The sequence below is a fragment of the Eleutherodactylus coqui genome, chromosome 1 (genome assembly GCF_035609145.1).
Source record: "Eleutherodactylus coqui strain aEleCoq1 chromosome 1, aEleCoq1.hap1, whole genome shotgun sequence".
Classification (NCBI taxonomy): domain Eukaryota; kingdom Metazoa; phylum Chordata; class Amphibia; order Anura; family Eleutherodactylidae; genus Eleutherodactylus; species Eleutherodactylus coqui.
The window spans coordinates 384,856,809-384,882,775 of record NC_089837.1 but is presented as its reverse complement, the minus strand read 5'-3'; the positions used below and the strand labels follow the sequence as shown (position 1 = coordinate 384,882,775).

Here is a 25,967-nt window from a genome sequence, read left to right as displayed (position 1 = left end):
TGTGTGGTGAAACCACTAAATAACAATAACTGACTTATTAAATTTAGAGGTGGACAAAAGTACTAAGATATTACCTGCATCTTAAAGTGGTAGCATTGAATATTAAGACTCGTCCCGCAAAAAAACACAAGGTCTCATATACCTATTTTCAGTTAATTTAGGGGGAAAAAAATTATTAAAATCAAGATTTATCTATACATTTTAAAAAATTGAGATTTACATTTTTGACAAAAATCACCCATTCCTAATTATAAGTCTACGTAATTTCATGTTAAAGCCCTCCCGGACATGATAAAAATACAAGTCATGACACGGGAAGAGGTTAAAAGGTAATTCTAAGTTTATTTACATTGGCATTTTGTTTTATACTTGCCAATTCCTGGAGAACTCCAACTGGACATCTGCCAAAGCAACCACTTCCCCTACCTGCCAGGCAAGCAGCGGGTTAATTAAACTTGGCATTGAAGAGAACGCCACATTTCTTTTTCCAAAAAGATAAAAACGACTCAGTGGCCAGGTGTTTGCTGTAAGGCAATGCGCAAATACCAAACACTATAAATGTGTGGAGGTTTTTGGTGGCATTATTGCCTTACTTTTGCCTAATTTTTTTTTTTTAGATTCAGTAAATTTTTCCAAAATACAGAATGCTCTAGGTATGGCTTTTTCTCAGGTGGTTTCCCAGAGGCTTCTCTACAGGAAAGCAAAATGCTGGAAAAAAAATAGCAAAAAAAAAAAAACTAAACAAAACAAAAAACAGAAGAAGCTTGTAAAAAATGCACATAAAGTATCAAGTCTTACAAACCAGAAAAAACATGTGCATAAAAAAGGAAGCATAAGACAAGCTTCAAGCTTCCTAACAAGCTGAATACCACATTGATGCCTTCTCTATCCATTTCAGAATGTAACTCCCAGTCAGAAAGGTGGAAAATTAGAGTCTGCAGAAGAAACCAATGCGAAAAGCAACTGGAAAAAAAAGCAGCTGCAGACACATGAATCAAGAAACACAAACTTGTCTACTGCAGGAAGCCTTGAATTTTGACAAGCGTGCTTTTCATCACCCTGTTGCCTGTTGGTGTAGCATATACAGCGTTTTGGCAGCATCCTGTGTGTATCAATGGGATTGACGAAGTCTCACCAGGAGCAGCCAGTGACCGATTAGTGTTGGGCAAACTCCTTGTCTGAACTTCCACTGGCTGTTCCATAGATGTGAATGGGGATTGTAAGAATCCATGGAAATGCTGCAGAATCAACCCCAGTAATATATACAGAACAGGATTTGAGTTGCAGAAGTTTTTGCATGATTGTAAGTTCATACGGGGCGGAAATGCTACGAAAACTCCATGGCAAATTCCACAGCATTACCGCATAAAACCTGCATCAGTACACGCCGACATGGGCCCTCGGGAACCTCTAGTGAGCGCGGAGCCGCGGATCAGTGGATGTAGAAGCAGAATCACCTTATCAGTGGCGTTCACCAGAAGCTGCCAGGGGGAGACAGTCCCTATGCCAGGGTGCGCTGACAGCGCCATGTATTCCAGGATATGGGGGATATGGAGGATTTTCTGAAGCAGAAAATCTGCACCAAAAGCAGTGTCAATTTCCGTGCCAAAATCCACACCGTTGCCGAGAATTTTGGCATGGATACAAAGCTGATTGAAAGGGTGAAATGTGCTGCATATGCATGGCAAAAACCTTGTCGAAATCCGCACCAAATGGTTCAGATCTTGATGTGGACTTGCACCAAAAACAGCAACGTGTGACCATAACTTTAAATTTGCCACATGAGAACACATAAGCTGTGGGAGACTTGGGGATGCCTCCTTTTAAAGGGACTAGATCATTTTTTTAAAAATAATAATTAAAACCAGATACTGAAAGACCCTTTACACGCAAATTCATCCAACCAGCCGAAAATGAGCAATAATAGTTACATGTAAACGTGGGCATCGTGCACTTTTCGTTTGAACGATGGATTTTAGTTAAACTTAAAATTCATCGTTCAGCCGCTGAAAGACGGAGCAATTACCTTCCATTGAGCCATCAATCATCTCTGAAGTCATCCTTTGACAGTGAGCAGTTGCAACTGCCCATTTTACAAATTCAAAGTGGCAAAAGCCGAACCCTTTGGGACTCTATACAGGTGAACAGAGATGCAGGACAGTAGCAGAAGAAAATCTGTGATAGAGTTAGTGACGCCACGATTATACAACTATGCAAGACTAGGTTGGGGCAATTCGTATTACCAGTAGCCCCCAAAGCTCTTGTACTAGCACCCATAGGAACCTCTCACACATAAACATGGCAAAGCGCTGCAATTAAAATTGTGGTGCTTTGCCGTGATTTTACCTTCACTTTCTGTGTCAGACAGTGTGTTTTAGCGCACCCCATCATTGTGATGGGTGATGAGGTGCACTAAAGGGAAAAAGATAGAGCAGATGGCACTCAAAAAATCACGCCGCTGGAAAAATCCTCGTGCAGCGCAGCGATGGAATGTATGTCTGCGAGGCCCCATTGATTTAGATGGGAACGTTCTAGCACGATTAACGCAGAACTCAAAACGCGGCCTTCTGCTGTCTTTACACAAGCGAGATTCTCACGCAAGAATTGTGCATTGCGAGACTCCTAAATCTTGCACGAATATGAACACCATTCTATTGGATAGGGTCAGACACAAGCAATCTTTTCCCCTCGTTGCTGTGCGGTAAAAAATTGTAGGCGTGTCCTTGCATCGCATCTCCGATTGTTTTCAAGGAGGATGGCTGCAGCACTGCTCCACGTGCTAGGTGCATGCATTGCGAGGTTTCCCTCTTGAAAACAATGGGAGAAACTCTGCGATCCTACGCCGCCGCGGATCGCTTCTATCCTGCAGTGATGCAAGGGGGGTTTTGATACAAAAACGCCTCACATCCGTGTGGAAATCACAGGTTGGCGAGCAGGATATCATGATTCACGGCCTGATATCACACTTGCTCCTGTAAAGTTAGCTTTATTCTAAACAAGTATTTCTCAACTCCAATCTAGAAATGCTCCAAAAGATGCCGGATTTGAGGAAAACCTATGAAATCCTAAAAACATGACCTGTTGGGGTACCGGAGGACTAGAGTTAAAGGAACACTGGTCTAAACAGAGTCCTCAATGTTGTTGTGGCTCCTAATCCTCTACATCAGTACAAGGTTCTTTACTGAGCAGGCATGCAGAGTCTGGTCATTCAGCTGCTTCTGCCCAACTGTTCCAGTCTGCAGCAGCAGGGAGGAAAAACAGAAAAGTGACAAACGAGGTTTAGCACTGAGAAATGTAGGGTAATGCAAATGGGCGGAGGAAATACATGTCACCATTACACACTAAATGGGAAACCACTGGGTAACACTGACATGGAAAAGGACTTGGGGATTTTAGTTAACTGGAGCAACCACTGTCAGGCAGCTGCTGCCAAAGCAAATTAGATCATGGGGTACATCAAAAAAGGTCTAGGGACACATGAGGAGAACATAGTTCTTCCTCTTTACAAGTCACTGGTCAGTCCACACATGGACTATTGTATACAGCTTCGGGCACCAATACTCAAGGTGGACATATTAGAGCTTGAGCGGGTACAAAGTCGGGCAACTAAAGTAATAAATGGAATGGGCGGACTACAATACCCAGAGAGGTTATCAAAATTAGGGTTATTTAGTTTAGAAAAATAGACGGCTGAGGGGTGACTTAATAACTATGTATAACTATATCAGGGGGCAATACAGAGATCTCTCCCATCTATTTATACCCAGGACTGTGACTGTAACAAGGGGTGTCCTCTAGGTCTAGAGGAAAGAAGGTTTCTACACCGACATAAAAGGGGGTTCTTTACTATAAGAGCAGTGAGACTATGGAACTCTGCCTGAGGACATGGTGATGGCAAACTCGATAAAAGAGTACAAGAGGGGCCTGGACGCAATATTATATGTTATAATAATCATTAATAACTTCAGAAGGGTTGGTGATCCAGGGATCATTCCCATTGCCAGATTGGAGTCAGGAAGATATAATTTTCTCTTAAAAGGGAAAAAATTGGCTTTATCTTATTGGGGGGGGGGGGGGGGTTGCCTCCCACTGGCTGAACTGTATGGACTTTTTTCAGCCTTACATACTATGTTATTAATACCAATTCACCAAAACTCAGGGCATTTTTTATTTTAAGTGACAAGAATTGCATGTAAAAGGTGATGAGATAACTTTACTGCCAAAGGACTGGACATGTACGGCCATATTCAGCTGTGGGCAATACCAACATATTTAGCAAACTTTAACTTGACATATAACTGCTGTTAATACAATAGGGCTCATCTCATCTCCTATACACATTGGCATACTTTTAAGAAAACATTCTAACAATATCAGCACCGTTAGGGTGCCTACCCACTAGCGTTTTTTTTCTGCTGCGTTTTTTTTTCCAATTGTCAATGGGAATCTCTAATGTTAAAAACACAACGCACCAAAAACGCAAGTTGTGTTGCGTTTTTAACATTAGAAAGTCCCATTGACAATTGGGGGAAAAAAAAGCGCAGCGAATTTACGGCGGAAAAAAAACGCTAGCGAGTAGTCACCCTTAGGGGGGCCTCACACGGGCACATTGTGTGCTCAAAATTTGCATGCGCAATACACATAGAATAGAAGCCACTGATTTCAATGGGTTCAACTACATTTCCATTTTTTGTATCCGTGGAATAAAAAAAAAAAAACACATGATGCCCTGCAAATCAACCTTGTTCATAGCGCAAGCACATTGCACTGAGGCGTATGCAACTATGCATACACCCGTGTGAAGCTGTCCTTGCAGGAACTGGCTTGGCCTTACGGCCGATGCTCAGATGGGACGGCTGTGGGTAACTTCAGTGCAAGATTCTGTAGTAAGAACAAAGTGTTAGGCCGGCTGCACACGAATGGGTCGGATTCCGTAAGCAGGAGCACGCGGCGGAATCCAACCCCTGCGCCTGCCAGCATCCGTGTGGACCTGTATTGTGGACAGATAATCTGTACTGTGTATGAACCCAGCGGCTCGCCATCGGACATGTGCAGTACAGATTTTTTCTTCACATTTTTGTCAATTGCAGAAGGGCTGCGGGTCGGATGGCTACCATGCGGAATCCGCACAAAAATGGAGCATGCTGTGATTTTTCTTCCGCTCGCGGAAATTGCAATTCGTTTGCACGGGTGTGCATTTATCAAACGGCACTTACAAGATAAATCCAATGATTTTGCAAAGAGCACGCGGGACTTAAAACTTCACATCCTCAGAGGCATGTTTATTACGTCCAATTAAAAGGCAACGTTTTGGCCCTACGCAGGCCTTTTTCAAGAGCTTGCTATCTCAGCTTCTGCTGGTGATGGGGCTTTAAATACCCCGCCTCCAGCCAAGCGAGCGCTGTGATTGGCTGCTGGCACTCGATGAGCCAATCACAGTCGGCGCTCAATAAGCCAAATCACAACCATTCACTGAATGGCTATGATTGGCTCATTGAGCGTCGGCTATGATTGACACTTGATTAGCCAATCACAGCGCTTGCTTTGCTAAAGGCGGGGTATTCAAAGCCCCGTCACCAGGAAGAAGCTCAGCTGTGAGACAAGGAGGACGCAGTTTACCGCAGCGCCGCCGAAGACCATCGGGAGGCATCGGGACGCCGCGAACCAGGTGAGTATAAGCCCCCCCACCTCCCTGAAAATAAGACACTGGGCCCGTTTTGGGGCAAAAAATAATATAAGACAGTGTCTTATTTGGGGGGAAACACGGTAGCTAGATCTCATGTGTAGTAAAATGTAGTTATGGAAGCTTCCGGTCCCAAATTAGTACCTTAGACCCGTAATGTTTATCTCTGTTATAGGCATGTTTACGGTTTTCTTATTTTTAGGACTGGTCCATAGTATTTTTCTTACCTATATTACAAATAAAGAGAGTTACTATACACTACTGGTGAACCTCGGTAACTTCTTGTCAGTGTATTATTACTTTAACACCGCATTACAGATTACAAGGCAGCAAACTTAAACTGACATTTAACACATTGCATACCGTTTTGTATGCTACATCTGTCTATGTATTCATACAATGTTGGGTTCTTATACTTCATGCTGCTACATCAGATTCGTCTATATATCATACAGGGATTACCATTATTTGCCATCCCATTAAACAACAATAGGAAATGGGAAGACATCAGTGGTCCATGGAATGTGCTGATAGCAGGGTCACAAAGCCAGCGGAGCCAGGAAGAAGAGATCATGAACATATGGGACGCTGTGTGAAGGCGGCAAATGGTTTCCAAGTTTTCTGTCCGTCTATCATGCAGGTGAAGAAGTCAAATCTAAATCGAGGAAAATACTTTTCATCTGTTTCTTAAATGTCAAATAATATTAAAGGAATTCTGCCCACCAGTTAGAGGGCCTGTAAACTCGGCTGCCGAGCTCCGCTAACTATTGCCACTTCCTTTTTCTTGATACTCTCCTACGTTCGCCTGTATGGCCTCTTCATGCATCCGGCTCCCAGAGCTATGAATTTGTCAAGTGGGCGGTCCACTCTGCTCCACTTGTTTCACACGTGTCAATGGATCGGTAAATATTTCATTGTTTGACAGTCCCATTGAGAACAATGGGAGATGCGTTTCGTGGCAAGCAAAAAGACAAAAAAAAGACATGCAGTGTTTTTTTACCTCGCAGCATCGCTGTGAAAGAAAAACATCACTCATGTATATGACTCCATTCAGATAAGGGAGATGGAACAATACCTCTGCAGCGCCACCTATTGGAAGGCAGCTTTCCTGCAAGTCAATGTTAGATTCTTTATGCAAGCCTTGTAACAATGACCCGGAATTAAAAGCCAAGTCAGAATCCATACACAGACTGCTGTTTCAGTGTGCAGTAGATTTCTGTCTTGGCTAGCGAGAGGCCTATGATGTGGGTCAGGGACGCTATTATTTCTCCTTAGGGAGAGCACCTAGAAGGTGAGTGAGGAGACTTATAAGACCATTCATGCTCCTCTGGGTAATATGCAAATAAGGGAGATGGAACAATACCTCTGCAGCGCCACCCATTGGAAGGCAGCTGTGAACATAGCCTCAGAGTGCTATTACATGTTGTAGTTAAAGCCGGTCTTACATGCCCCTCTGCTTTTACACAGAAACGATTGTCGCTCAGTGTCTGGAGGAGGGAAAGGCCGGGGATCATTTTGGCACACCTGCATCCATTTACAGTCAACAGGCCGTCATTCATAGATGGAAGATGGCCTGTTCAAACGGAACAAGGCAGTGGCAGACCAACAATGATTTTCAGATCACTCTTTCACGGCATGCATTCCAACAGCACAACAGACCACTCGATCTAGCAAGTGATTGGCACGATAATCATGCCATGTTAAGGGGGCTTAAAGCTCATGACCTACTATTAAACTGCCGGATTGAAGTTGTAGGGTCAAGTTTAGCCAGGTAATTAGTGGTAAACTAACACAATTTGCTTTAAGGCTGCTATTACATGGGCACTAGCACTTTCCCAACAACTGCCAGACTGAAGCGGCTAGCACAGGTGCAGCCCGGCAATTAGCACTATTACATCAGCAATAACGGTGCTCGCATAATCGCATCCAACAAGCATCAAATCTAAACTGAAAAGACAGCTAATAAAACCTCTGCTGCCTAAAATAGACTGATCTGGCACAGAATGAAAGTCACAACCTGAATGTCGGATAAAAAAAGTTAAACCGTGACTGCAAGTGTCCAAGCATGACAGCGTTGTTGTGTTGAGAGATGCACAAATCTTACACTAATATAAACCCCATTCTTTTGAATGGGGTCATACATATAAGCGTTTTTTTTCCCCCCCACATCACACCGCAATGTCATGCAGGAAACAAATCACGGAACGTCCTATCTGTGGGCGTGCCCTTGCATCGCATCAACCATTGTTTTTAATGGGGCAAGCGGCAGCTTTGAACCGCGTGCTAGGTGCCTGCGAGTGCGATGCAAGGTCTCACCACTGAAAACATTCACTACTTCCCCGAAGTGATGCAAGGCGGTTTTGATATACATGTGAAAAGGAAATCACATGTTGGCGAGCGCGATATCGCCCATGTGAAGTTAGCCCAACAGTGGTAGAATATCGCTGCAAGAGCTTTTATTATCATTGTTTTGTACTGTTGCATTGTATTTCAGGGTTGGAGAATTCCCAAGAGCCAGGTAGCCAATACCCAACCATTTTTTACAGACACCTAACTTTTTTTTTAATTAAATGGGTTGTACCAAGATTGCATGTTATCCCCTATCGTATGGTTGAGACCCCTACTGATATTGAGATCAGGCCCCGGTTTCCCCATCCTCCTCACTATGGGGTTACTTACTGCACCCCCTGCAGTAAGGACAAGACTGAATGGAGGGCTGGTTGCGTAAGCTCCATTCAAGAGAGCTCTATTCACTTCTAAGTGCGGCTGTGCAGATACCCGAGCAGCACCCACTTAGGTATTTCCGTCAGGCCTACTGAGATGAATGGAAGCTGACCACATACGCTGACAGCGTTCGAACGCTCATCTGAGAAGTCCCGTTGAAATCAATGGAGGCGTTTACAGCACTGAACAGCTAAACGCTGTAAAAAAAACGGCCCATGAGTGGCTTTAGAGTATTACAGTTGCAACAAAGCAGTAAGCTGTGTCATATTCAGTGCACATTAAGGCTGGGGTCACACGGGGCCGAAATCTCACAGAAGGACTTCAAGGAAATACCGTGAGATCTCCGCAGGAGAAACGCAGCTTCAAAATCCATGACTTTTCCCTGTGGCTTCGCCGCCTGCATTCCGCTCCGGCCATCTCTCCCCATGGAGAGGAGAGAAGCCGCAGTGGAAAGGGGGAAAGAATGGACATGCCACATTTTTGAATTCCACACGGGATGTCAACTTGAGAGCGGCTTGGCCGCAGCGGGTGCATGAGATTTTTGCAAATCTCGTCTACTTTGCTGATTAATCCTGGGATAAAAAGCTGCGGGCAGAATTACACCCCGTGTGAACCCAGCCTTACAAGTCCACGACACGCCCTGAAGTTCACACAAGCTGATTACACTACAGAAAGGTTCTGAAAACTCCATTCATATTCATTGTACTGAATTGTGTGGTGAATTTGCAGTTCCTAGTGCTATTATACACATTCGGAGAGACAGTAGGACTGCATAGAAGTGTATGAGGAGAATGTATTAAGCAGTTAGAACCACTTGTCGCATAAAAAAGTTGCAAATTATGGTGGATGTCATTTCCTCAATCATTAGAGACTTTTCTCGCACCTTTTTTGAATATTTTGGCTCCCAAAGAGGACTTGAATCTGTGGTCACTTGCACAATATAGTGTTTTGAATATGTCCGTATGTCTCCACAGCCAGGGCTGAGAGTTTGGTAAGCAAACACTCTTAGGCTGCCTGTCCACAGGCGGGTTTTCATTGCGTTCTCTGCGGCGATAATCCGGCCGTGGGGAACGCAGTGAAAGCTCTCCATAGTGTTGCTATGGAGAGCGCTTCCACCCTGTCCACGAGTGGAGAATCATTGCGATTCTCCGCTCGCGGCCGGCAAATCGCAGCATGCTGCGACTTGCCGCGATTCTCCACGGTCAGCCTATCTGTCAGATAGGCTGACCGGCGGAGATCCGCCGCGGGGTACCACAACGCCTGTGGACAGGCAGCCTTACTGCAATTCTGACTCAGAATTAATTACTAATACATTTACTGCACTAAGTGGTAACATCAGGCTCAATATAGTATATAAATCTTATTTTTATTTTGAAACTGGAGTACCAAAACGGATTACGACTCCACAACCACGTCTGTAGCACACCCCCGGGAGAAACATGGAGGACGTTATATAGCAGCACTGAGCAGTGTAAGTGTGACTCTAGCACTGGGGTGAGACAGTTAAACACTTAGGGCTCATGCCCACGGATAGAGCGGGATATGCCTGCGGTTCTATGCCACATGAATCCCGCAGGGATAAACAAAAAAAGTCCCCGGTGGCGATCGCGGGAAAACACATTTTACTGCGTTTTTCCGCAGTCTCCATTAATACTATATTAATGGAGACCTCCTGCAGCTGAAAAACGCGGTAAAATAGAACGTAGTCATTTTTTCCCGCGGCAGAATCCCGCATATGAGGACTGAGCTATTAGGTTCAACAGAACCTAATAGCTGCGTTGTTCCGACGCGGGGAACACAGCATAAATCCGTCCGTGGGCATTAGCCCTTACGAACCTTTCAGACGGGTGGAATTTGGCTGTGCCACGTGGAAACTTCTGCAGCAATTTCCACATGCCTCTACGGAGACTTTGATGTGGAATTGAAAATGGCTTCATTCTTCCAGCAATTCCACATTAAAATCTGCATATACATATGTGGGTTTTGGTGCAGATTTCCACAGCAGACGATTCAGCTGCATGTTGTGGGCAAAATCAGACCCGTGTGAAAGGCCCCTTATTGGAACCTACAGTGCCTCTCCAGCTCACAGCAGCCACTCCCTCCGTACTCTGTCCACAGTTGTAATCTGATCCCTCAGTGAAGCCGAAAAGGTGTCTCGTCTCCATCTCTCTCAAGATGAATTTTAGTGGTAAAGTGAAAGTGGCTGATTCACTGAAGGGCCAGGGAAGCAGAGGAAAAAAATCTGCTAAGGCAATGAAGACACATTTTTCTTCAGTTTATCCAGAAGAGCATATCCAATTTGGATCTGTGAAAAATGCACAGATTTTAATCCTAGAATGGAAGGGACCTTGTTAAGATAGTTCCACTACTATCCTGATCTTTATTGATAGATAGTCTATCCATACTATTCTTTGATAGGTTCAAAGTTATTAAGGGTTCCTGATGAGTCGCTTATACGACTGAAACGCGTCAAACCAGTTGTTACCATCATCATAATGGAACTATCCTAACAATTTCCATATCTACTATGTTAAACCACCTTGAAATTTAACGTTGAAACATTTTCAGAACCATTATTCATTATTGAATAAATTCAGATCCTTGGGCTCGGGTAGAGTGATACCGACATCATAAGGGCCCCCTATCAGTAAGGGAAGGCCTTATAGACACCTTCTGTCCGTCCCTTGTGTGTTTGGACAGAATTTTTATCCGCCGGTTATTAAGTAGGGGTTAATGAGCAATAATCTTTTTGCCCCTTCCCAGACGGTCTTGACACATTTTTCGTCATAGGTGTTGTCTTGTGTGTCTGTGAGGCACATTGTTTTAAAATATCTAACAAAAGTTAATTTTTATGGGTCAATATAGTGACAGTGTTTCCTATTTTCCATTGATCCCTCTGCCTCAGTGATTTGCATCACATTATTGACTCATGTTCAGTCTATGATCTAATAGTTTACCCAAGTGTTTTTCACATACATGTGCTGCTTAGCCCAATTCCTCCCATTCTGCGTGGCTTTTTTTTTCTTGCCCAGATGTAGAACTTTGCATTTCTCCTTGTAAAATACCATTCTGTTAGTCGCCGCCCACTGTTCAAGCTTTTTTAGATCTTTTTGAATCCTCTCTTTCTTCTCTAGGGTTAGCTATCCCTCCTAACTTTATGTAGTTAGCAATTTTTGATCAGTTTCCCCTCAATTCCCTCCTTTAGATCATTTATAAAAATGTTGAGCAACACTGGGCCTAGGACAGAGCCTTGTGGTACCCCACTTGATACATCCTTCCACTTGGATGTGCAGCCATTTATGACCACTCTTTGAGTATGATCACTCAGCCAGTTGTGAGTCCATCTAACAGTTGCCTTGTCAATCCCGTATTTGGTCATATTTTGGCATGAGATACTTTGTCAAAGGCTCTACTAAAGTCACAATATTAACTTTAGTAAGGCCTCCCTCACATAGCGTTTAGCGCAAAAAAAAAAAAACCCGCTGTCAGAGGCTCCCATTGTTCTTAATGGAACCTCTTACACAGCCTCACAATCGCAGCGCTTTTTGGCGCCTCAATTTTCAAGCAGAGTCTGTTCTATGTTTTGCTGAATACTGCCACGTTTGCTGTGTTTTACAGCTCATATTTCCCTATGGAGCCTTGTTTATTGCATCGTATAGCACGTACTTGCAATTTTCGTGCTATGCGATACATTTTAACATTAGAAATTCCTATTAACTTTATGACAAAATCGCAGGATTTTATCACGTGAGAAAATCGCGGGTAGCAGCGATGCGATGTGACACTCTTCACAAAAAAAAAAGCATCACTGACGCTACAAAATCATGTGTACAAAGCTGCGATACCGCTGTCGCCCCTTCGAAAGAGGCCCAAAAAGAAAACCATTTGTCTGCATAGCCCTATTGAGTGTAATAGGTCAGTGTGCTCGCCATGTGCGGTCAGCTGCAAACATGCACAGAACACGGATGTCAAAATCACCCATGTGAAGAAGTCCTGAATTAGGAAACTTTGTAATACAGTATATCTATCTTGTACTTTTAATTTGGGTAGTTTTTTGAAAAAACAGGGCCTACTTAAGCATGGAATATAGTAAAGTGAGCCTGCCACTAGGTTCATGCTGCCCAAACTACAGCCAGCATGAAGTACAGACAGGCGCCACATTACAGGACAGTATACCCATGCTGAAGTGCTGAAAAAAAAGCAATTAAGAAAAAAAAAAACATTCCTCCAAAAGCTTCCTGGAAAGTAAAGAAAAGGCGCAGGTGCAGGCCCCACTGACTTCTCCCCGCCTGGATTAATTAGATTGATAAATCTCTGCCCATTTTTCAATGGATTATGCAAAAACAAACGAATGCTTTTGAAATCGGCGGTTGTGAACTTTGCTGCGCAGCCATGAGAAATCTGCGGCAAAATCTTCAACACAGTGTAATGACGATTTAATGCGGATTTTAACCTCCCCACTGAAGAGCGGAAAAACCAGCAGGAGTACTAAAAATCTGCACCGCATGTCAGTTTTGTGCAGCGTGTGGATTAGATTTAGGGCATTCTGCAGTATTTTCAGCACGTCTTTACCCTAAATCCAAATGGGATGTAAAGTCAAGGGAAATTAGCAGTTACAGATTGCATGTAAACTTTGTTGCAGACTATACTGTGCATGTATCCAGCTCGGTGAAGGGATGAATCCGTGGTCAAATTAGGCACGGTCTGGCTGCACACGGGCAGGTGGGATTCCGCAGCCGACATCCGGGCATACCTGTTTTTCTTCTTCTCTTCTGTACTACAGATGGTCCACACAGAGAGCTGTTGGACACGCACAGTACAGATTTATTTTTAAAAACCCTCTTCTTTCTCCGCTTCATTGCCTAGCTATAATGCAGAATCCGCGACCTTTACACAATGTCATTGCGGAAGGGCCGCAGATTGGACAGCTTCTATTGACTTCAATGGAAGCTGTCCGCGCAAAAATAGAACATGCTGCGATCCTTCCTCTGTGAACAGAAAAATCGCAATAGATTTTCACTCATACACCTACCTGCCTTCCAGTCCCTCCACGGTCCTCCTAGGAAGCCGCTGCTCAGTCCACACATCAGACTCCTCTCTGATTCAGTACATACACAGAGAAGTGTGTGCATGCGCATTGAATGCAGACATGAGTCTGAGGCATTAATCAAGCATCAGCTTCCCGGGAGAACAGCAAAGGCAGTGGGAGGCAGGCAAGTACAGAGAGCACACCCCTGCATGCGGTGATCCCTGTCCCATAGGAGTCCACAAACTTAGTTTATGGTGCTCATAGAACCCAACAAGTTTGCTATAAAGTTTGGGCTACTGCCTTGCAACAAGCGCCAATGAGTGCCTACACAGGGGCCATGGAGACCAGGATAGTAGTCTACTGTGTTGGAGACACGCCATTAGCAGGTTCTAAGACATCTACTACATCCTAGAATAAGGGGCGCATCCACACGGATGATATTCTCGCATGAGTTTATTACGATGCGCAAAAAAAAGCGTACAAATCTGAAAACCATTTTTTTTTTATGGATTCATTCACATGAACAAAAAAAAAAACACAGCATGTCCTATGTATGGGTGTTCCCTCAGAACGTCTCACCCATTGTTTTCAATAGGGCCTAGGAAGATATTGCATGGCATTAGCATGCTGTGTGATGTGCGGTTTCCCATTGAAGTCAATGCTCTTCTGTGTGTGAAGATCGCAATTTCTAATCAAAAATCACCATGAAAATCACATGTTGACAGGCGCAATATCATGCTCACCCATGTGAATGTCATTTAGGGGAGGCTTTACATGGGCAACTATCACCCACTGAATAGTCGCTACAGCGAGTTAGCATATGAATGTCTGCGTACCTCAGGCAGAATCACAGTCGTTCAAGTTAGAGGTGGAGAGAACTGCGGCTAATCGTTTAAAAGGCGTTTTCACATCTAAATTGGGGATTTTGCTTTCCTGCTCCATTTGAGTAGGAAAGGGGAATCCCTGCAGCCGAACAGTTCAGTCTCTGGACCGAACCAAACTGCGTCGAGCGTACCCCACTGACTATAATGTGGTCCTTCCACTTTCCGCCAGTTGACCGACCTTTGTACAGAAGAAAAGGCGCATGCGGCGCTTTCTCTTCCGGTATTTTTGGCCACATCAGTGACAGAGCCGGAGGACCCAACGCAGATGTGAAGCCGGCCTAAGGCCTCATGCACACGGGGCAAACTAAACTGCGGATCTCACGCTTGTCAAGGGCGACCTGCTGTTCAATTTACCCATAGATGTGTGTGGAGATTCCTCTGCTCCAAGCACACAAGCAGATTTTATTTGCGGACGCTACGTGCCGAAAATAAAATTGTTGCATGCTCTATTTTAGAGCGCATACGCAGGGAAAGCTTCCACTGAAGTCAATGTAAGCCGTACGTCCCACAGCACTTCCGCAATGAGCACTGCAGAAGTGTTGTGGGATCTGTGTCATCACGGAGAAATATGTACTGCGCATGTGCGCCGGTGGTACGTCTGCAGTACAGAAGAAGTGGCAGGTGAGCAGGGTCGCTGGCAGCGGGTACGGGCCGGGTGCATGAGGCCCAAGGCCTCATGTCCACGGGGAAAATCAGGCCCACCGTGGATTCTTCATGCAGAATCCCGCAGCGGGTCCCTCCTTCCCCGCGGACATGAGGCCTAAAAAGATGATTTACTTACCTGTCTGGACGCTGCGGATCTTCCCTCCGTAGTGGCTGGATCTTCTTGGCACGCTGGCAGCGTGCCGCGCGCATGCACCATGCACTCTTTTTTTTTATAACTCCTGCTCTCCCGCGCCCGAGAGCAGGAATTCAGCTGCGGGTGTGCCACGGATCCGGACGGCTTCCATAGGCTTCAATAGAAGCCTGCGGTAGACCCGCACTAAAATGGAGCATGCTGCGGGTGTTTTCCCACACACACAATCCGCGCCTCAAGAGAAAATGACATCCGCAGGTATCTACCTGCGGGTGTCCAATGCATCCCTATGGGGCGCGGATCACACGTGCGGGTGACCCGCTGTGGATCTGTCCCCGTGGATGAGGCCTAAGAAATATCTGCCTGCTAACACTAGATGATACATTTATCAACTAATGACTATGTAAGGAGCGCTCCCTCGTCACTGCGCTGGTGGCCATGTTTATAGGAAAGAACTGTCCCATTCGCTCTATTGAGCAACTATTTGGTCAACAGTTGTCCTGTGTGAAGCCTTCCCTACACTAGAATCAGGAGCAGGCGGCCATGTGTACATGTGCTGGAAGTGTAGCAGCACGTGGAGGGGAGGGGAGTACGGCGAGTCGTGACCGGGGGGAGGTGGGGGTACGGCAAGTCGTGACCGGGGGGAGGTGGGGGTACGGCAAGTCGTGACCGGGGGGAGGTGGGGGTACGGCAAGTCGTGACCGGGGGGAGGTGGGGGTACGGCAAGTCGTGACCGGGGGGAGGTGAGGGTACGGCAAGTCGTGACCGGGGGGAGGTGAGGGTACGGCAAGTCGTGACCGGGGGGAGGTGAGGGTACGGCAAGTCGTGACCGGGGGGAGGTGAGGGTACGGCAAGTCGTGACCGGGGGGAGGTGAGGGTACGGCAAGTCGTGACCGGGGGGAGGTGAGGGTACGGCAAGTCGTGACCGGGGGGAGGTGAGGGTACGGCAAGTCGTGACCGGGGGGAGGTGAGGGTACGGCAAGTCGTGACCGGGGGGAGGTGGGGGTACGGCAAGTCGTGACCGGGGGGAGGTGGGGGTACGGCAAGTCGTGACCGGGGGGAGGATGTGGTGGTAGTGGGGTGGGAGAGAGGGTGCAGGGGGTACGGCAACTTGTGACCGGGAGGGGAATTTGTACGGCAAGTCGTGACCAGGGAAGGTGGTTGGGGGTTGTACGGCAGGGCCTCATGTCCGCGGTGTATGCGGATGTTTGCAGCTGAAGACCTGCGTGCCAGTGCAGAAATGTTTTTTAATGCTTGCCGGTGATTGTAGGTGCATGTTTTTTTTTACTCGAGCTATGACCACGGGGTGTACGGAAAGTCGTGACTAGGAAGGGAGGAAGGATGGGGCTACGGTAAGTCGTGACCGGGTGTGGGGGGTGTACGCTAAGTCGTGACCAAATTATTTCTCCACAAGTAGTGACCGGAGGCGGGGGTGTACGGTTTATCTTGACCAGGGGGGGGGGGGGGGGGGGCGGCGTGTACGATAAGTTACAACCTGGGAAGGAAAGGGGGCGAAAGAAGGTTACGGTAAGTCGTGACTGGGGATGGGGGGGGTGTACAGTAAGTAATGCCTGAATATTACAGTGCTCTCAAGCCATCCCCAGTAACTGACAATAAGCCATACTATAAGCGCTCTGCCTCAGGGAGCCGCAGTGCTGTCACCATGGTGACGTCAGGAGCCCGGGTCCCTGACAGCGCTTGTCCTCAGGTTGCCTTGGCGCCAAATTTCAGTAGTGTCTGCAGCGGAAGGAGGACGCGCCGCCCGGCGTGCTCACAGCGGCCACCGGCGTGTACAAGGCAGCGGCGTGTGCACACTGCAGGGCAGCACCACCGCGGCATGTCAGCAGCTGAAGGGCCGGGGCACACACCCGCATGTAGCGCCGGGCTGGCCGCACACGGCCTGCAGAGACAAATACAGCAGCAGCAGGCTCTCACCTTCTCTGTAGCTCGTCTGCCCTCACGTCCTCCTCCTCAGTGGTGAGCCGCACGCATAGCAGACCGCGGTGCCCGGAGCGCAGACAGCCTGCCCGCCTCAGCCTGTCCTCCCCGTCCAGCAGCAGCGCACATACACACAAGAAACCTATTGTATTGACACTGCTCGCTGGCTTCCTCCGCTCCGCCTCTTCCACTTCCTCCCTGGTGTCCATCCCTTCCTCCCTCCCTGCACACACAGGGACGAGCCGCCGCTCCCTGCCATTGCCGGCATCACAGAGCGGCCTCAGTGCTTCCCCGGTAGCCGGGACACTCTAGTCGGTCAATGCCGAGGATGGCCGCCCGCATTCGCTAGTAGTCAGTCAGTGCTGAGGATGGCCGTCCGCAAGTTCTAGTAGTCGGTGCCGAGGATGGCCGCCCGCATCACTCTAGTCAGCCAGTTCTGAGATGGCCGCCCGCGCTCTCCAGTAGTCGGTGCCGAGGATGGCCGCCCGCGCTCTCCAGTAGTCGGTGCCGAGGATGGCCGCCCGCGCTCTCCAGTAGTCGGTGCCGAGGATGGCCGCCCGCGCTCTCCAGTAGTCGGGGCCGAGGATGGCCGCCCGCGCTCTCCAGTAGTCGGGGCCGAGGATGGCCGCCCGCGCTCTCCAGTAGTCGGGGCCGACGATGGCCGCCCGCGCTCTCCAGTAGTCGGGGCCGACGATGGCCGCCCGCGCTCTCCAGTAGTCGGGGCCGACGATGGCCGCCCGCGCTCTCCAGTAGTCGGGGCCGACGATGGCCGCCCGCGCTCTCCAGTAGTCGGGGCCGACGATGGCCGCCCGCGCCCTCCAGTCGTCGGGGCCGACGATGGCCGCCCGCGCCCTCCAGTCGTCGGGGCCGACGATGGCCGCCCGCGCCCTCCAGTCGTCGGGGCCGACGATGGCCGCCCGCGCCCTCCAGTCGTCGGGGCCGACGATGGCCGCCCGCGCCCTCCAGTCGTCGGGGCCGACGATGGCCGCCCGCGCCCTCCAGTCGTCGGGGCCGGCGATGGCCGCCCGCGCCCTCCAGTCGTCGGGGCCGGCGATGGCCGCCCGCGCCCTCCAGTCGTCGGGGCCGGCGATGGCCGCCCGCGCCCTCCAGTCGTCGGGGCCGGCGATGGCCGCCCGCGCCCTCCAGTCGTCTGGGCCGGCGATGGCCGCCCGCGCCCTCCAGTCGTCGGGGCCGACGATGGCCGCCCGCGCCCTCCAGTCGTCGGGGCCGACGATGGCCGCCCGCGCCCTCCAGTCGTCGGGGCCGGCGATGGCCGCCCGCGCCCTCCAGTCGTCGGGGCCGGCGATGGCCGCCCGCGCCCTCCAGTCGTCGGGGCCGGCGATGGCCGCCCGCGCCCTCCAGTCGTCGGGGCCGGCGATGGCCGCCCGCGCCCTCCAGTCGTCGGGGCCGGCGATGGCCGCCCGCGCCCTCCAGTCGTCGGGGCCGGCGATGGCCGCCCGCGCCCTCCAGTCGTCGGGGCCGGCGATGGCCGCCCGCGCCCTCCAGTCGTCGGGAACGGCGATGGCCGCCCGCGCCCGCCAGTAGTCGGGGCCGGCGATGGCCGCCCGCGCTCTCCAGTAGTCGGTGCCGACGATGGCCGCCCGCGCTCTCCAGTAGTCGGTGCCGACGATGGCCGCCCGCGCTCTCCAGTAGTCGGTGCCGGCGATGGCCGCCCGCGCTCTCCAGTAGTCGGTGCCGGCGATGGCCGCCCGCGCTCTCTGTTCACTTTCGAATTCCGCAGCAATAACCCTTCATAGCCTGCTATAGAAAGATGAGTTTTTTCATGAACACGAGCAGAAACCAATTGCGTTTTGCGCCTGCGGATGCTGATATCTTCATACAGCAAATGAAGCTAATAATGGGCATTGGTGCCCATTAGCAGCTTTTGCAGAATGATCGCTCAAACTGTCATTCTTTCTATCTCTTGAACAAATTTTGAGCGATCATCTTTGCATGTAAATGGGGCTTTATTATGGCCTCACACAGACGTACTTGCAATACAAAGAGAATGGAAGACATTGATTTCAATGGGTTCGTTCTCATTACTCTTTTTAGTTTATGCAGGTAAAAAACACAACATGCCCTATTTCTGGGCGCATTTGTGCACCAAAGGTCTAATTAGAAGTCTATGGAGTCGCTCAAATCCACACGTAATACACTGCTTAATTACAACAAGAACACATCTGAAACTCATTTTAAATCGGTGTGGTAGAATCCCATGCTTAAAAAGTAAAGTAAAATGCGCAGATACACGTGCAAGTCTACCTAATTCATAGCAGAAATATGTTGCGCTGAAGTGTGCACAATGGCACACACACTCAAATGAAGTGGCTCTCAGTCCACATAGGGAACTGCAGATTTCTGAGGGATTTTTCTGTCTTTAACCAGTTGTGTGCCAATATCCCTAGCGTACAACACACCGACATATATTCTGCAGCAAAAAATCCATGGCAAAATCTGCAAGCTTTACTTGTGGATTTCATCCCCTAATTCGAAGGGGCAAATCTGCAATTAAAAATGTATAATCCACACTGCAGGTCAGTTTAAACAAGCAATTTTTTTTAGCAGCCCGGGATAAGATTTGGTAAGATTTCCATCAGCTTACTGCTGTTGTAAAAGTCCCATGTGGATATACACTTAGGTATCGTCACATGATGAAATCCAAGTCAGAAAACTGCAACAAGGATTGTAGTGGAAAACTGTCAGCAAACCGCACACTCAGGGCTCCTGCACACGGGCAATTTTACACATGTTTTCGCTTGTGCTCACCATAGACAATAGAACCCATTGATTTCAATGGGTTCCCTCACATTTTGCGTTTTTGCGCTCAACTTTCACGTGAGCAAAAATATTCACGACATGCTCTACTTTTGTGCACCAAAGGCACCATAGGAGTCTGAGGGTGCACCCCGTCCACAGGAAATCACACGAAGGCCGCCTGCACACGAGCGGGTCGGATCCGGCAGCGAGAATTCTCGCCGCGGGACCCGACCCGAGCGCCTGCAGGGACGAGCGCGTACTCTCCCGCGCCTGGCGGCCCCAGCTCTTTCATGTGCCGACTCTTTCCAGACCGGAGTCGGCGGCCGGGTGAGTGCGTGCCCCGCACAAAAATAGGACATGTCGCGGTTTGTTTGCTGCGCGAGATGTCGCGCGGCCAAACCGCGGCTGTCTGCATAGGAGTGCGTATTGTAATGCACTCCTATGCAAACTTTCAGCGGCAGAAATCCCGCGGCGGGATTTCCGCCCGTGTGCAGGCAGCCGAACTGTGTGATTTTCCTGTGTTAATTGATAACACCTAGGGACGAATTAGGCTGCCCAGCCCGTTCAATCATGGAGCGGTTGTGTCCCACGCCAATGTGAACGGGCCCGGAAATGTATAGTAAGTATAGTAAACAGCTGCTACACCCGCGAAATAACGTAATAGCACTCCTTGCACAAAAAAATATGACATCTATTTATTTAGTTTTGTTAGGTTTCAGTTTCTTTTTCACATGAATAGTGTAGTCTGCAGAACCATTTGTCCCAGGGATAAAAAAACTGAAATCTAACAGGATGGAAGCAAACTGACAGCATTCTGTTTTTATGAAAGTTCATTGAACTCAATGGAGAAGGAAACAAATGTTTAATTCATTTTTAATTTAGTTTCTCTGCTCCAGAAACAGAATGGATAGATAGAGCCCTGAAGTAGATGTGAGCAGGACCTCTCTCTTTGAAGGGGTTATCTAGGATTCAAAAACACCAGCATCTGTTGAGTCAGAACAGTCACTTCCAACTTTGGTCCAATGAGCAGTCACATGGTACTGCGTCCATATGATGCCACTTTTTTGTGATTTGGCATTCTTTGCAACTTTTTCCCCTGTAGCCCTAACTGGTGCATCCAGATGTTAGCTGTAAGTCAATAGGGAATTATGAAACATTGCATTTTTTGTAGCGGTTCTTACTTTCAATGTTTTTTTGCTCCATAGTGGGGTTTTTTTTCCAAAATTGCAGCATGCTCTTGGTATGGCATCCTTCCACAAGCAGAGAAGAGGCTTGTGAGAAATGCATGCATTTATAAAGTTACACAAGCCAGGGGAGAAGAAGAAAAAAAAAATCTATTGAGAGAGCCTATAGCGCTTTGTCTCATGCCCAAAGTTATTCCCAGCGCTTTTCCTCCTGGTATACTTTTGTCCCATACACTGCTATGCTTTACCATCCTATATGTTCCAAAAGCCAAAGGTAACAGGAATAAAGTCTTGCTTCTCAACCTTTGAAGTCACAGTGGCTGCAAACTGAGTGGAGAGTATAGCACTAACGAGAAATAAGCCTCCTGCACACGAACGTAAATTCTGTGGCGGGATTTCCGCCCGCTGCCATAGGATTGCATTAGATAATGCAATCCTATGCAGACAGCCGCGATTTGACTGCGTAAAAACTCGCATGGTAAACAAATTGCGGCATGTCCAATTTCTGTGCGAGCTTTGCAGAGGCCCGCACAGAAACGTCATGGCTGACGCACCGGCTCTGCTCTGCTATGTGCCAGCTGGGCGGCAGCCGGCACATAGCAGAGCGGAGGAGACAGCGGACTAGTTGAGCCGCGGTGGTCACTGCAGGGGCACAGCTCGCAGCGAGAATTCTCGCAGAGGGATCTGGCCCAGCCGTCTGCAGGAGGCCATAGGCAGATATGCAAACTGCTGCAAAACAGATTCTAAGAGTATATTCACATATGGCAGATTTTCCACAGCAGAGAGATCACTGCTCATTTCAGCCCCCATTAACCCTTTCCAATCCACTGTCTGACGTCTGAAGACATTATGATTTAAGGCTGTACAGCTCTGATGTTGGAAGATGTTCGTCGGGGTTCTCTTACTGTATATTGCCAGCCTCTCTGTTGTGGGAGCCTATCCAACGTGTCACCTCATGCAGTACTGGCTTTAGCCAGCATATAGCACTGTCGTATAACAGCAGAAAAAGAGTAAGCCCCCTAGGAAAACCAGGATACAAATTGGATTGCAAAGGGTTAAAATAGTTGAAATCGGGGTGTGGCCTGGCTATGGAGAACTCCTAAACCAGACCCCGGAAAAAGCCACCCTATACCCCAGGCAACACAGACCCACACACCATGGGCAACCAAAAGAAGGCTAGAGGTGCCAAGAAACACCCTGAGATCCCGGGACCGAGTGGCAGCATCCAAAAATTCATGCAGGAGGTAGAGGAGGGAGCCGTGGAGCGGAAGATCACACAGCAGCCACAGAGCAAAACAAATCTCCCCCTCCCACCCAACAAGCAGAGGAGACCCAGGAATGGGACTCCTCAGCCACAGACAGCTGCTTACCTGCTGTGACCAGAGGGATGCCCCCGCAGAGTACCGGGCCCACATATACACCCACAGGATGGGATGCCATTGACAGAGGGCAGCAAGCGAGGAAGGAAGTACTCACCCACCCCCCACCTTGACGTGGACCGCTGCAGGAGGATCCAGAGGTGGCAGAGGGCCCGCTCGGCCTAGTTCTGGGGTGACATGTGCTTCAGCAATGGGAGCCGCCCTCTTGCCGTAAAGATAAATTTTTAATTTCTGAGCTTGATAAAGACCTGTCTATATAGGTTGAAACATCACCAGCTATTTATATCATCAAGAAATAAAACATGTTTGTTTTTTTTAAATTCAGCTGATGCTGCCTTGACCCTATATTATGGTGGACGTTTTGGTGGTCTTTATCTAGACGTGGTCTGGCTGAGCATTTCTCTCCCTGCCTAGTGAAGGTTGGAATATCGGTGGATAATTTCTGGATCCACCTATGCTGCTGTTTATCAATTTATAGCTTATGCCATCTTGCCGGAACCAGGGCACCACCCCCAACAAGATGATGCAGGACACAAGGAGGGGGATCCCTCAGCCCCCCCATCCGCATGCAGGACACCGGACTAGCAGCAGGGGAAGCAGGACAATGTAACCAGGACCAGGGGACTTGGGTAGCCTGGTGCCCATAAAAAACAGAGTTTGGAGATGGGCGAAGCCAAAGCTGCAGGACTGCCCGACTCAAGCCATGCCCTCAGCCTCTGGAACCACCCCCTTAACTTCCAGCGAGGCTATTGGAGAGCAGGGTCAGAGAGATGAGACCCCTAGCTCTCCTGTAGTTGGTGAATGGCACAATGAGGCCACATTCCCCAGCAAAATGACACAAGAAGAGACAGAGCTCCCAGGTGTTTTACATGAACCTATATCAAATTAAAGGCCAATTAGAGAACACGGCACCAGAGGCCCTGCGCGCACGCTGAAAATCCTACCTGCAGGAAACCGGCCTCCCCTTGTTTCCAGGGAAACTCACGATCTACTGGAGGGGAACATATCTCAAGAAGAGGTGGAGAAAGTCATTAAGGGATCCCCAGTGGGTAAATTTCCCGGCCCTGATGGATTCACACCTCAGTTTTTCAAACAATTTCCAGAGCCGCTCTCCCCCTTTCTGACATTTGTCTTTAAAGGAGATGTCCCGAGGCAGCAAGTGGGGTTATACACTTCTGTATGGCCATAATAATGCACTTTGTAATATACATTGTGCATTAATTATGAGCCATACAGAAGTTATAAAAAGTTTTTTACTTACCTGCTCCGTTGCTAGCGTCCTCGTCTCCATGGTGCCGACTAATTTTCGCCCTCCGATGGCCAAATTAGCCGCGCTTGCGCAGTCCGGGTCTTCTCCTCTTCTCTATGGGGCTCCGTGTAGCTCCGTGTAGCTCCGCCCCGTCACGTGCCGATTCCAGCCAATCAGGAGGCTGGAATCGGCAATGGACCGCAGAGAAGCCCTGCGGTCCATGAACACAGAGGATCCCGGCGGCCATCTTCAGCAGGTGAGTATGAAGACGCCGGACCGCCGGGATTCAGGTAAGCGCTGTGCGGGTGGTTTTTTTAACCCCTGCATCGGGGTTGTCTCGCGCCGAACGGGGGGGGGGTTTAAAAAAAAAAAAACCCGTTTCGGCGCGGGACATCTCCTTTAATAGTGTCCCTTGCTTCTCCTTTCTCACATTAGTCACTAATTGCTCAAATTGTGAGGATCCCCAAGCCAGGAAAGGACACACTGATGTATGGAAACTACCGTCCCATCTCATTGATTAATGTCGATGTCAAACTTTTTTTCAAAATTATGGCAAATAGGCTGGGCTCACTTCTGCCCTCAATTATACATAATGACCAAGTTGGGTTTGTCCCAGGCAGAGAGGCCAAAGATAATACTAATAAAACACTTCTTTTGCTATCAAAAGCACCAACCTTAAAAGAGTCGCTCTGCCTACTCTCGATTGATGCCCAAAAGGCATTTGACCGGGTGCACTGGAGTTTCCTGCGTGCTGCCCTTGAACAGATTGGCTTAGGTCCCAGCTTCCTGGGTAAAGTGATGGACCTATACTCAGATCCTACGGCCTAGGTAAGGGCCAATTATCTGAAAAGTTTTCAATTAATAATGGGACCCAAGAAGGCAGCCAACTGTCCTCAACACTATATGCAACAGTAATGGAACATCTGGCTGTAACTCTCCAGAACAATTCAGATATACATTGCATAACCATCGATCAGGAACAGTATAAAACAACCTAGTATGCTGATGATCTCCTTAGTATGTCTCGCAGCCTCGGACTTCTCTCTGTCATTTTAATAATAATCTTTATTTGTATAGCGCCAACATATTCCGCAGCGCTTACATAGACAGGGGGAATACAGAAAGACAAAAGTACAATTACAGAACCACAGTTACATGCAGTAATCAGTTGATGGAAACAATAGGGGTGAATGTCCTGCTCCAATGACGGCAGAATTGGTATGACTGCAGGGGCAGTTGCTGATGGCTAGCAGGGATTGCAGTCAATAGGTCAGGGAGCATGTTATCAGGCGGCATACAGAGGGGTTTGTTTAGGGAATGCGGTATGCCTCCCTGAAGAGGTGCATTTTCAGAGCACGCCAGAAGCTTTGCGAGTCCTGGATTGCCCAGATAGCCTTTGGTAGTGCGTTCCAGAGGACCGGTTCTGCTCTGGAGAAGTCTTGGAGGCAGGAATGAGAAGTTCGAATTAGAGGGGCGCACGGTCTAGTTTCGTTAGAGTGGAGAGCCTGGGCTGGGTGATGGATTTAGATGAGGGAGGCAATATAGGGTGGCGCTGCGCTGTGGAGGGCTTTATGGATGAATGTATTGAGTTTAAATTGAATTCTGTATTCGATGGGCAGCCAGTGCAGTGACTGGCACAGGGCAGAGGTGTCCGAGTAGCAGCTAGACAGGAAGATAAGCCTGGCTGCCGCATTCAGAATGGACTGGAGAGGGTAGAGTTTGATGCAGGGGAGGCCGATCAGCAACGAGTTGCTATAATCGAGGCGGGAGTAGATGAGGGCAACAATAAGCGTTTTTAGCGTGTCCACGCTGAGAAAAGAGCGGATTCTTCCGATGTTCTTGAGGTGCAGCTGACATGTTCGAGACACATTTTGAGAGAATTTGCACACTTCGGCCACCTTAGCAATTTTAAGGTCAATATGAACAAGACTGATACTATGAACATACCTCTACTGGCAGAGGTTGAGCAGCTGGCCAGTCACTTTCCCTTCAAGTGGAGGTCCTCGTCCTTGAAATATTTAGGTGTCCGCGTATCTGCTGAATTGGTTAAAAATTTTCAACTAAATTACACACCATTGCTGGAGAAAAGAACCCGGGAGCTAAATACTTACGCCAGAAACCGCTTGTCATGGTTCAAACGAATCATTGTTCTCAAGATGGAGATAGGTCCCTGATTGCTCTACCTCTTCTAGACACTCCCTATTGAGGTCTTGGCTTCGTATTTTCCTGCCTTCACTGCCCATACTCCAGGCCAGACGCCCAGACATGACACTCTCATGGTTCAAATTTAGGCAGCTATCGGCCTTGCTCAACTCCCAAAGGGGTTCTTCCCACCTGGGAG

General features: G+C 48.5%; 1 protein-coding gene across 1 annotated transcript in view; it reads right to left on the bottom strand.

Annotated features, from left to right (window-relative positions):
• Positions 1 to 17,194, bottom strand: part of JADE3 (jade family PHD finger 3) — a 64,160-nt gene extending 46,966 nt beyond the window's left edge. The window contains exon 1 of the mRNA XM_066579478.1: positions 17,052 to 17,194. The gene's annotated coding sequence lies outside the window, so the exon portion shown is untranslated. The remainder of the gene's footprint in view (positions 1 to 17,051) is intronic.
• Between the last annotated feature and the right edge of the window lie 8,773 nt (positions 17,195 to 25,967).